At 43.4% G+C, this 12,422-nt stretch overlaps 1 long non-coding RNA gene across 1 annotated transcript in view; it reads right to left on the bottom strand.

Moving 5' to 3' along the window:
* LOC106573387 (WW domain-containing oxidoreductase) overlaps positions 1 to 12,422 on the bottom strand; it is a 256,795-nt gene that overhangs the window by 176,125 nt on the left and 68,248 nt on the right. The window contains exon 10 of the long non-coding RNA XR_006759697.2: positions 6,517 to 6,766. This is a non-coding gene — a long non-coding RNA (WW domain-containing oxidoreductase). The remainder of the gene's footprint in view (positions 1 to 6,516; positions 6,767 to 12,422) is intronic.

The raw sequence follows: 12,422 nt of genomic DNA, 5'->3' as shown, positions 1-12,422 counted from the left end.
CCGCCCAGCCAAACTGAGCAATCAGGGGGAGCAGGGCCTTGGTCAGGGAGGTGACCAGAACCCAATGGTCACTCTGACAGAGCTCCAGAGTTCCTCTGTTGAGATCGGAGAACCTTCCAAAAGGACAACCATCTCTGCAGCACTCCACCAAATCAGGCCTTTATGGTAGAGTGGCCAGACGGAAGCCACTCCTCAGTAAAATGCACATGACAGCCCACTTGGAGTTTGCCAAAAGGGACTTAAAGACCAAGATTCTCTGGTCTGATGAAACCAAGATTTAACTCTTTGGCCTGAATGCCAAGCGTCACATCTGATGGAAACCTGGCACCATCCCTACGGTGAAGCATGCTGGTTGCAGAATCATGCTGTGGGAATGTTTTTCAGCGGCAGGGATTGGGAGACTAGTCAGGATCAAGGGAAAGATGAATGGAGCAAAGTACAGATAGATCCTTGATGAAAACCGGCTCCAGAGTGCTCAGGACCTCAGAAGGTGAACCTTCACCCCCAGTCTAACAGAACAACGCCCCTAAGCACACAGCCAAGACAACGCAGGAGTGGCTTCGGGACAAGTCTCTGAATGTCCTTGAGTGGCCCAGACAGAGCCAGTACTTGAACCCGATCGAAAATCTCTGGAGAGACCTGAAAATAGCTGTGCGGCGATGCTCCCCATCCAACCTGAGAGAGCTTGAGAGGATCTGCAGAGAAGAATGGGAGAACATTGTAGAGTCAACATTGTAGCGTCATACCCAAGAAGACACGAGTCTCTAATCGATGCCAAAGGTGCTTCAACAAAGTACTGAGTAAAGGGTCTGAATACTTGCGATATGTAAATGTGATATTTCATTTTAAAATGTTCATACATTTGCAGAAATGTCTAATAATCTGTTTTTGCGTCGCCATTATGGGGTATTGTGTGTAGATTGATAAGGGTAAAAACGATTGAATCCATTTTAGAATAAAGCTGTAACGTAACAAAATATGAAAAAAGTCAAGGGGTCTGAATACTTTCCGAATGCACTGTATATATGGGTTATGTGTGGCAGCATTCTGTGTGTTGTTGTGATTCTGGATGGCTAGATAGCTTGCAACAATGACAAGAAGCTGCCATGTGGGGAATCGTAGGTGGCTCGTTTCAGCTAGTTTTATCTTGTTCTTGATACCATGTCTTGATTTGAGTTGTTTTGACTGATATCATGTCAATGCTAATATTGCAAAAATTTGCTGTAGCAACTGTAGCAATGTACAGTGGGGGAAAAAAGTATTTGATCCCCTGCTGATTTTGTACGTTTGCCCACTGATAAAGAAAGGATCAGTCTATCATTTTAATGGTAGGTTTATTTGAACAGTGAGGGACAGAATAACAACAAAAATATCCCAAAAAATGTGAAAAATGTTATAAATTGATATGCATTTTAATGAGGGAAATAAGTATTTGACCCCCTCTCAATCAGAAAGATTTCTGGCTCCCAGGTGTCTTTTATACAGGTAACGAGCTGAGATTAGGAGCACACTCTTAAAGGGAGTGCTCCTAAACTCAGCTTGTTACCTGTAAAAAAGACACCTGTCCACAGAAGCAATCAATCAATCAGATTCCAAACTCTCCACCATGGCCAAGACCAAAGAGCTCTCCAAGGATGTCAGGGACAAGATTGTAGACCTACACAAGGCTGGAATGGGCTACAAGACCATCGCCAAGCAGCTTGGTGAGAAGGTGACAACGGTTGGTGCGATTATTCGCAAATGGAAGAAACACAAAAGAAATGTCAATATTCCTCGGCCTGGGGCTCCATGCAAGATCTCACCTCGTGTGGTTGCAATGATCATGAGAACGGTGAGGAATCAGCCCAGAACTACACGGGAGGATCTTGTCAATGATCTCAAGGCAGCTGGGACCATAGTCACCAAGAAAACAATTGGTAACACACTACGCCGTGAAGACTGAAATCCTGCAGCGCCCGCAAGGTCCCCCTGCTCAAGAATACATATACATGCCCGTCTGAAGTTTGCCAATGAACATCTGAATGATTCAGAGGACAACTGGGTGAAAGTGTTGAGGTCAGATGAGACCGAAATGGAGCTCTTTGGCATCAACTCAACTCGCTGTGTTTGGAGGAGGAGGAATGCTGCCTATGACCCCAAGAACACCATCTCCACCGTCAAACATGGAGGTGGAAACATTATGCTTTGGGGGTGTTTTTCTGCTAAGGGGACAGGACAAATTCACCGCATCATTTGACGGGGCCATGTACTGTCAAATCTTGGGTGAGAACCTCCTTCCCTCAGCCAGGGAAAATGGGTCGTGGATGGGTATTCCAGCATGACAATGACCCAAAACACACGGCCAAGGCAACAAAGGAGTGGCTCAAGAAGAAACACATTAAGGTCCTGGAGTGGCCTAGCCAGTCTCCAGACCTTAATCCCATAGGAATTCTGTGGAGGGAGCTGAAGGTTCGAGTTGCTAAACGTCAGCCTCGAAACCTTAATGACTTGGAGAAGATCTGCAAAGAGGAGTGGGACAAAATCCCTCCTGAGATGTGTGCAAACCTGGTGGCCAACTACAAGAAACGTCTGACCTCTGTGATTGCCAACAAGGGTTTTGCCACCAAGTACTAAGTCATGTTTTGCAGAGGGGTCAAATTTCTTATTTCCCTCATTAAAATGCAAATCATTTTATAACATTTTTGACATGCGTTTTTCTTGATTTTTTTGTTGTTATTCTGTCTCTCACTGTTCAAATAAACCTACCATTAAAATTATAGACTGATCATTTCTTTGTAAGTTGGCAAACGTACAAAATCAGCAGGGGATCAAATACTTTTTCCCCCCACTGTATTGTAGAGGCAACAAGTGCTCATTCATTGTGCACATGTATTTATGTTTTCAATAAACATTATACAGTGGCAAGAAAAATGATGTGAACCCATCTAAATCACAACAATAGACAAACACAGTCTGCTTAAACTAATAACACACAAACAATTCTACGTTTTCATGTCTTTATTGAACACACCGTGGAAACATTCACAGTGTAGGGTGGGAAACGTATGTGAATCCTTAGATTTAATAACTGGTTGACCCTTCTTTGGCAGCAATTACCTCAACCAAACGTTTTTGGTAGTTGCAGATCAGACCTGCACAACGTTCAGGAGGAATTTTGGACCATTCGTCTTTACAAAACTGTTTCAGTTCAGCAATACTCTTAGGATGTCTCGTATGAACCGCTCTCGAGGTCATACCACAGCATTTTAAATCGGGTTGAGGTCAGGACTCTGACTGGGCCACTCCAGAAGGCGTAGTTTCTTCTGTTGACGCCATTCTGTTGTTGATTTACGTCTGTGTTTTGGGTCGTTTTCCTGTTGCATCACCCAACTTCTGTTGAGCTTCAATTGGCGGACAGATAGCCTTACATTCTCCTGCAAAATGTCTTGATAAACTTGGGAATTCATTTGTCCGTTGCTGATACCAAGCTGTCCAGGCCCTGAGGCAGCCAAGCAGCCCCAAACCATGATGCTCCCTCCACCGTACTTTACAGTTGTGATGAGGTTTTGATGTTGTGCTGTGCCTTTTTTTCCCCACACATAGTGTTGTGTGTTCCTTCCAAACAACTCAACTTTAGTTTAATCTGTCCACAGAATATTTTGCCAGAAACGCTGTGGAACATCCAGGTGCTCTTTTGCAAACTTCTGACATGCAGCAATGTTTTTTTTTTGGACAGCAGTGGCTTCTTCCATGGTGTCCTCTCATGAACACCATTCTTGTTTAGTGTTTTACGTATCGTAGACCCTTCAGCAGAGGTGTTAGCATGTTCCAGAGATTTATGTAAGTCTTTAGCTGACACTCTAGGATTCTTCTTAACCTCATTGAGCCTTCTGTACTGTGCTCTTGCAGTCGTCTTTGCAGGATGACCACTCCTAGGGAAAGTAGCAACAGTGCTGAACTTACTCCGTTTATAGTCAATTTGTCTTATTGTGGACTGATGAACATCAAGGCTTTTAGAGATACTTTTGTAACTCTTTCCAGCTCTATGCAAGTCAACAATTAATCTTAGGTCTTCTGCGATCTATTTTGTTTAAGGCATTGTTCACATCAGGCAATGCTTCTTGTGAATAGCAAACTCAAATTTTGTGAGTGTTTTTTAAAGAGAAGGGCAGCTCTAACCAACATCTCCAATCTCGTCTCATTGATTGGACTCCAGGTTAGCTGACTCCTGACTTCAATTAGCCTAGGGGTTCACATACTTTTTCCAACCTACACTGTGAATGTTTAAATGATTTATTCAATATAGACAAGAAAAATACCATATTATGTGTGTTATTAGTTTAAGCACACTATGTTTGTCTATTGTTGTGACTAAGATGAAGATCACATCAAATGTTATGACTCATTTATGCAGAAATCCAGGTAATACCAAAGGGTTCACATACTTTTTCTTGCCACTGTAGTTCACATGTTGTCAATAATCTAAGCCAACCCCAACCCTGTCTGGTTGCAGCATAGTTGCGCACCAGTCGGTTTTGTTGCTAAACAACCAACCCGTCTATACAGTAGTCTGTGAGAGAATCTAATGATCCAAGACATTAACCCGCTTTAACAACTATCAAATAAAATATTTTCAGACAGATGTAGCTCCAGGTGTTTCAGTGATTGTCTGTACCTTGTGTGTGTGTGTGTGTGTGTGTGTGTGTGTGTGTGTGTGTGTGTGTGTGTGTGTGTGTGTGTGTACCACTCCACCTGTGGTCCTATAAATCAGCCCTGTGTTTTAAACGAAGCCTCAGTTAATTGCACAACAGACACACACAGGGGCTTTTGGATAGTTTTTTTTGAGTAGACATTCTGTTTATGTTTGCATCCTGGAACAATCTCCACGGATCCCGTAAGCAAACGCTAGCAATTAAAACGATAGCATCTTCATATCCCTGCTCATATCCCTGCTCCCAATAACTGAAATAATATTGCTGTTTTATTAAGCCTTAATGTGGGGAAAGAGGGGAGAGGCTGGGGCGCTAAAGAGGGTACCCGTTCAGACGCCTTATCAACCTCTGATTTAAATAACAGCAAAATGCTTAGCTTAAGGGTGTGTAGTGTGTATGTATATATGGTGTGTGCGTGGTCTTTATCAGACACAGGACGCTAAGCTAAGCGCTGTGTCAGCACACCAGGATTTAATTACCAGTGCTAGCTAGCTACCTTTGTCCTTTAATATTTACAAACATCTACACCACTGTTAGTTAGTTAATTAGGAAAACCCCCCGCCCTGGTCTGGTCTGGAGGAGAAACTAGGCTGCATATTCAGGACTCATTGGGGACCATAGCAAGCCATCAGGTAGCTGCAGATAATAGTTGAGCAAGAGGAACAGAGTAGTGTTTAGTAAAACCTGATGAGAGACTCCCTCTGCCCGACTCACTCTGCCCGACTCCCTCTGCCTATCGAACATCATTCATCACAACCACAATTCACTAAAACACTGCTTCTCTCCACATCCCATCCTGCCTGCAGTGAAAACACTAGAGGGGCTAATGCAGTGATGTAACAGTCTATATAACAGCAGCTTGCGGCCTACAGTCAAGCGTAGCAGGATTAGTAGAGAAGTCTTGAAGAGCAGGAGTGTGTGTGTGTTTGGCCTGTAGGGTAGTTGATGATAAATCACAGTGGTACATTTTATAGTTCACATACACCATAGTAATGACATTGTAAATATCCATGACAGTAATAAGTAAAAAGTATGTAAGTACATACATTGTTTCCCTTTAAAATCACCTGTGTGCATATCAACATTACACAAAGAAAGGCATGCATTGAGACTGAGTTGTAATAGAACATATGGAGATAATATCTATAAAGAGAGAGGATATACAGGAGGTGTGTCAAATCTGCCATTATAACCTATAATGATGATAATACATTCTCCACTCGGGAGCTGGTTATGGATAAAACATATATGATTGGAAAGCCATATGTGAGCACTGTATGAAAAGAGAGCAGTAGCTACACTATACCGTAACACTATAGTCTCCAAGCAGTAATGGTTTATGATATGTACCGTCACGAGGAGAAGAGCAGACACTCTCAGAGCTAAACTAACAAAGACAGGACGAAGAGGAAAAGAAAAACAAGCCAGTGAATATCTCTCTCTCTCTCTCTCGCCATCTCTGTGAAAGTCACACTCTCTCCCTGAACCCTGACTGCTCCAGAGATCTGCTCCTTCCCTTTCCTCTCCTCCATCATTCCCTCTCTTCTCCTCTCGCAGATAGATGCCAAGACTAATATTTGGACTAATGAGGGACAGTTGAGACTACAGAATAAAGTATGAGGACCATGAACAGTAGCATCTATCCCACTCTCCAAAACAGCCAGTCAGTTCCAGTAGCCATAAGCAAACAACTGACTCAATAACCAAGAAGCCAAGATTAAATGACACAAATAACTCACTCATATCTAGTTTAACCCACATAGTGACAGCCACGCTACATGGCCATCTTTTTAACACCAGAAGTCTTAATTATCCGCTTCCTTACCATTGACTTGGTGAAGGGGCAAGCCAGGGTGAAGAACGACGTACGATACATGGCCGTGTACATCATGTTCCCAGGGTGCACTGCGTTGGCAGTGACACCGTGGGGCGCGAGGCGTCGGTGGAGCTCGTTGGAGAACAGGAGGTTACACAGCTTGGCCCGGTTGTAGGCCAGCATGGACCAGTAGTCCTTCTGAGGAGGAGACAGCACAGCCAGGTCCATCTTACCACACTGGTCCAGCAGGTCTGTAAACCTGGGAGAGGGAGGAACCAAGATGAACTTTGTTTAACCACACAGAACAAAAATATAAACACAACATGTAAAGTGTTGGTCCCATGTTTCATGAGCTGAAATAAAATATCCCTGTGTCACGTCCTGACCCTTGTAAGAGGTAATTTGCCATAGTAGAGCGGTCAGGGCGTGACAGGTGGTTGTGTTGGGTGGTTTGGGGTTTTCTGTTTATATGTGGGTTTTTTCTAGTATTCTATTTCTAAGTTTTGTTTTCCAGGTTTTGGCCGGGTATGGTTTCCAATCAGAGGCAGGTGTCTTTCGTTGTCTCTGATTGGAAGCCATACTTAGGCAGCCTGTTTTCCTTTGGGGTTTGTGGGTAGTTGTTTTCCATTTTGTCGATGTACCTGACGGAACTGTTGGCTGTCGTGTTTGTTATTTTGTTTAAGTGTCATCATAAATAAAGGAAATATGAGCACTTTACATGCTGCGCCTTAGTCCCCTTTCGACGACCCATGTGACACCCTGAAATGTTACATACGTACAAAAAGCTTATTTCTCTCAAATGTTGCTCCCAAATGTGTTTATATCCCTGTTAGTGAGCATTTCTCCTTTGCCAAGATAATCCATCCACCTGACTGGTGTGGCATATCAAGAAGCTAATTAAACAGCATGATCATCACACAGGTGCACTTGTGCTGGGGACAATAAAAGGCCACTCTAAAATGTGCAGTTTTGTCACACAACACAATGCCACAAATGTCTCAAGTTTTGAGGGAGCATGCAATTGGCATGATGACTGCAGGAATGTCCACCAGAGCTGTTGCCAGAGAATTGAATGTTAATTTCTCTACCATAAGCCGCATCCAACGTCGTTGTAGAGAATTTGGCAGTACATCCAATCAGCCTCACAACCACATGTAACCACATGAGCCCAGGACCTCCACATCCAGCTTCTTCATCTGCGGGATCATCTGAGACCAGCCACCCGGACAGCTGATGAAACTGTGGGTTTGCACAAGCAAAGAATTTCTGCACAAACTGTCAGAAACCATCTCAGGGAAGCTCATCTGCATGCTTGTGGTCCTCACCAGGGTTGACCTGACTTCAGTGGTCAATTGCTCACCTTCGATGGCCACTGGCAAGCTGGAGAAGTGTGCTCTTCACGGATTAATCCCTTTTTCAACGTTGTGTGGGTGAGCAGTTTGCTGATGTCAACGTTGTGAACAGAGTGCCCCAGGGTGGCGGCGGGGTTATCGTATGGGCAGGCATAAGCTTCGTACAACCAACACAATTAAATTTTATTGATGGCAATATGAATTCACAGAGATACCGTGATGAGATCCTGAGGACCATTGTCGTGCCATTCATCCGCCACCATCACCTCACATTACAGAACGACAACGCACGGCCCCATGTGGCAAAGGATCTGTACACAATTCCTGGAAGCTGAATATTTCCCAGTTCTTCCACGGCTGGCATACTCACCAGACATGTCACCCATTGAGCATGTTTGGGATGCTCTGGACGGAGGTGTACGACATCGTGTTCCACTTCCCGCCAATATCCAGCGACTTCGCATAGCCATTGAAGAGGAGTGGGACAACATTCCACAGGCCACAATCAACAGCCTGATCAACTCTATGTGAAGGAGATGTGTCGCGATGAATGAGGCAAGTGGTGGTCACACCGGATACTGACTTGTTTTCTGAACCACACCCCTACCTTTTTTTTTAAGGTATCTGTGACCAACAGATGCGTATTTGTATTGACAGTCATGTGAAATCCATAGATTAGGGCCTAATTAACTGATTTACTTATATGAACTATAACTCAGTAAAACCTTTGAAAATGTTGAATATTGCGTTTATATTGTTGTTCAGTGTAGAAGTCTACATTTTACAGGAACAAGTCCAGTCAAGGATAACTTTATTGAAAGTACACATGAGTTAATCTCCATTGGCTATACACATTTAAGTAAAACATTTAAGTGTGTATGTATGTGTGTGCTTGTGTGTGAATACATTCTGCAGAGTTTTTCTAGCAGCTTGGTCCTGACTGAATACAAATCCAGGGCGTGATATGATGTTCTTTAATTGCCTGCGACAGAGCAGTTAATGCCCAGATGTTTGACAAGGCCCTTGAACATTACACCGCTCGCTGGGTTATTATGCAGTCACAATAACACAGAGACGCACCGCAGTCAAACACACTCCCTCCTTCTCCCTCAAAGTGTGTGTGTGTGTGTGTGTGTGTGTGTGTGTGTGTGTGTGTGTGTGTGTGTGTGTGTGTGTGTGTGTGTGTGTGTGTGTGTGTGTGTGTGTGTGTGTGTGGTGTGTGTGTGTGTGTGTGTGTGTGTGTGTGACACCTCTTAATCCAGTCATTAGAAAACCACCAATCAACATGTCACCTGGTTTCCTTGTTGTGATTTTACAAGCTGCCTGCTTGGCGTTTGTTTACCGTCCCGTCTCGGCTACATCCTTGCTTGGCTAAATTACAACATCTGCAGGCTTTATATTTCATGTGAGGAAACTGCTTTAGCACGTGGTGGGGTTGATAAATCAATTGGCTGAGTGAAATATGCAAATCTTTCTCTCAAAGCAAGTTTGTTGATGTTTGATAACACAATATGCTCGGTTTTAACTTGCACCTGTCCAGATGTAAATGAAGCTACACTCTGATTTCATAGTGACCTATGCCACTTTGTCAACGTTTCTAGTAATATAAAATGTCTGTCTTTTTAGATTCGAAAATAGCACAAATAGAAACATTTCCATCCTTAACCATAACCCTTTCAGAGAGCATGCAATAGGAGGTTTTAGATACAGTGTAACAGAGAGATTTCATAATACATTTGCTCTCCTGGTCTTTGAGCAGGTATAAGGCAGTAAGAGACAGTTCACCTATTAGTATTGTGTCAATTACACTGCAGGCCCTGGTGTTGGGGGGTGATACAGTTTTCAGCCTTTTCCCTCATCCCTCCTCCTCTGTCTCCATCCCTCTCCCTTTCCGTCTCTCCATCTTTTCATCCCTCCTCCTCTGTCTCCATCCCTCTCCCTTTCCGTCTCTCCATCCCTCCCACCTTGTCTGCTATATGCTGTAGGTCACAGCTTTTCATTACAACAGGGGGCTTAGGGAGTATAATCCACTACCGGGTCAGGGGTCAGACTGAGAGCCTGTGAGGGAGAGGCTAAGTGAAATAACCAGGAAGTCATAGCAAATAACACACAAACCGAAAAGTAAGCGACTTCAACGAATGCAATATAGGTGTGGAATGGAGCGGGCAGAATGGCAGATGTAATATCAGATATGGTCTCTATCCCCTCTTCTGGGACCAGTATGTAACTGACTCTCTCTGTGCCTGCTAAGCCCTCTTTGAAGTGGTTAGGCACCATTGATTAGGGATGGGAGAGGAGGGCAAAACTAAGGAGGAAGCACATGGAGGGAGGGGTAGAGGAGGGGGTGGATGAGGAGAGACAAAGATATGGGGAAATAGGTAGAAGGGGAGCGAAAAGAGGAGGAGAAGGGGAAATCAGAGGGATGGAAAGAGGAGAAACAGGTTTGAGAGGAAAGTGCCTGGTCTAATTGTAACTTCATAGGCCCTGTATCAATCATATGGTGTCGTTTTCACTTTTTTTCTTTCAAATCACACTTCACTCTCCTCACTCCCTGTCAGTGTATGGGGGCTGACCTCTTGTCAATGAGTCTACTGCTCTCCTCTCATGCACGTCAGCCTCTACTACACTACATTATGTCTAGCAGAGCAGGGCTGTACTATGACTGCTGTTTGATCTGCAAGAATAACTCCAGTCCCTCTGAGCTAGGGGCTAATCAATCATTGTGATTGGCTGACTAGCTGACTGACTGACTGTAGCCAGGATCAATGTGTCCCATGCACACTGACTGCCTCGGATACACACGGGACAGCATACTGTAGCAGCCAGGGATCACCGTACACATACGGACATGCTTGATAAAGACGAGAGATAGACCGAGAGAGAGCGAGAGAGAGGAGAAAGCGAGGGAGAGTTAGAGTCAGGGGGTCAGAGAGGAAGGCCTAGACATGTTATAAACATTGATGATAAAAGGAGATGTACAGTGAATTTAGAAAGTATTCATATCCCTTGACTTAATCCACATTTTGTTGTGTTACAGCCTGAATTCAAAATGGATTAAATATGTTCTTCTCACCCATCTACATGCAATACCACATAATAATAAAGTGAAAACATGTTTTTAGAATTGTTTTCAAATGTATTGAAAATGAAATAGAGAAATATCTCAATAACATAAGTATTAACACTACTGAGTAAATACTTTATAGATGCACCTTTGACAGTGATTACCGCTGTGAGTCTTCTTTGGTATGTCTCTAAGAGCTTTCCACACCTGGATTGTACTATATTTTTGCCTATTATTCCTTTTAGAATTCTAAAAGCTGTCAAGTTGACTGTTGATTAGACACCCATTTTCAAGTCTTCCCATACATTTTTAAGCCGATTTACACTACCTGTCCATTTTTTGAACACCTACTCATTCAAGGGTTTTTCTTTATTTTTACTATTTTATACATTGTTGACAAATAGTGAAGACATCAAAACTATGAAATAACACATATGGAATCATCTAGTAACCAAAAAAGTGTTAAACAAATCAAAATATATTTTAGATTTGAGATTCTTCAAATAGCCACCCTTTCCCTTGATGACAGCTTTGCACACTCTTGTCATTCTCTCAACCAGCTTCACCTGGAATGCTTTTCCAACAGTCTTGAAGGAGTTCCCACATATGCTGAGTACTTGTTAGCTGCTTTTCCTTCACTCTGCGCTCCGACTCATCCCAAACCATCTCAATTTGGATGAGGTAGGGGGATTGTGGAGGCCAGGTCATCTGATGCAGCACTTCATCACTCTCCTTCTTGGTCAAATAGCCCTTAACCAGCCTGGAGGTGTGTTGGGTCATCGTCCTGTTGAAAAACAAAGGATAGTCCCACTAAGCTCAAACCAGATGGGATGCCGTATCGCTGCAGAATGTTGTGGTAGCCATGCTGGTTAAGTGTGCCTCGAAATCTAAATAATCACACACAGTGTCACCAGCAAAGCACCCCCACACCATAACACCTCCTCTTCCATGCTTTATGTTTGGAAATACACATGCAGAGATCATCCGTTCACCCACACCGCGTCTCTCAAAGACTCTGCGGTTGGAACCAAAAATATCCAATTTGGTCTAATGTCCATTGATCGTGTTTCTTGGACCAAGCATCTTCTTCTTATTGGTGTCCTTTAGTAGTGGTTTCATTGCAGCAATTTCACCATGAAGGTCTGATTCACACAGTCTCCTCTGAACAGTTGATTTTGAAATGTATCTGTTACTTGAACACTGTGAAGCATTTATTTGGGCTGCAATTTCTGAGGCTAGTAACTCTAACAAACTTATCTCTGCAGCAGATGTAACTCTGGGTCTTCCATTCCAGTGGCGGTCCTCATGAGAGCCAGTTTCATCATAGTGCTTGATGGTTTTTGTGACTACACTTGAAGAAAATGTAAAAGTTCTTGAAATGTTCCATATTGACTGACCGTCATGTCTTAAAGTAATGATGGACTGTCGTTTCTCTTTGCTTGTTTGAGCTGTTTTTGCCATAGTATGGACTTGGTCTTTTACCAAATAGGGCTATCTTC

This window comes from Salmo salar, chromosome 16 (genome assembly GCF_965601325.2).
Source record: "Salmo salar chromosome 16, fSalSal1, whole genome shotgun sequence".
Taxonomy (NCBI): Eukaryota; Metazoa; Chordata; class Actinopteri; order Salmoniformes; family Salmonidae; genus Salmo; species Salmo salar.
The sequence above is the reverse complement of the archived record's forward strand: the minus strand, read 5'-3'. Positions and strand labels throughout refer to the sequence as shown.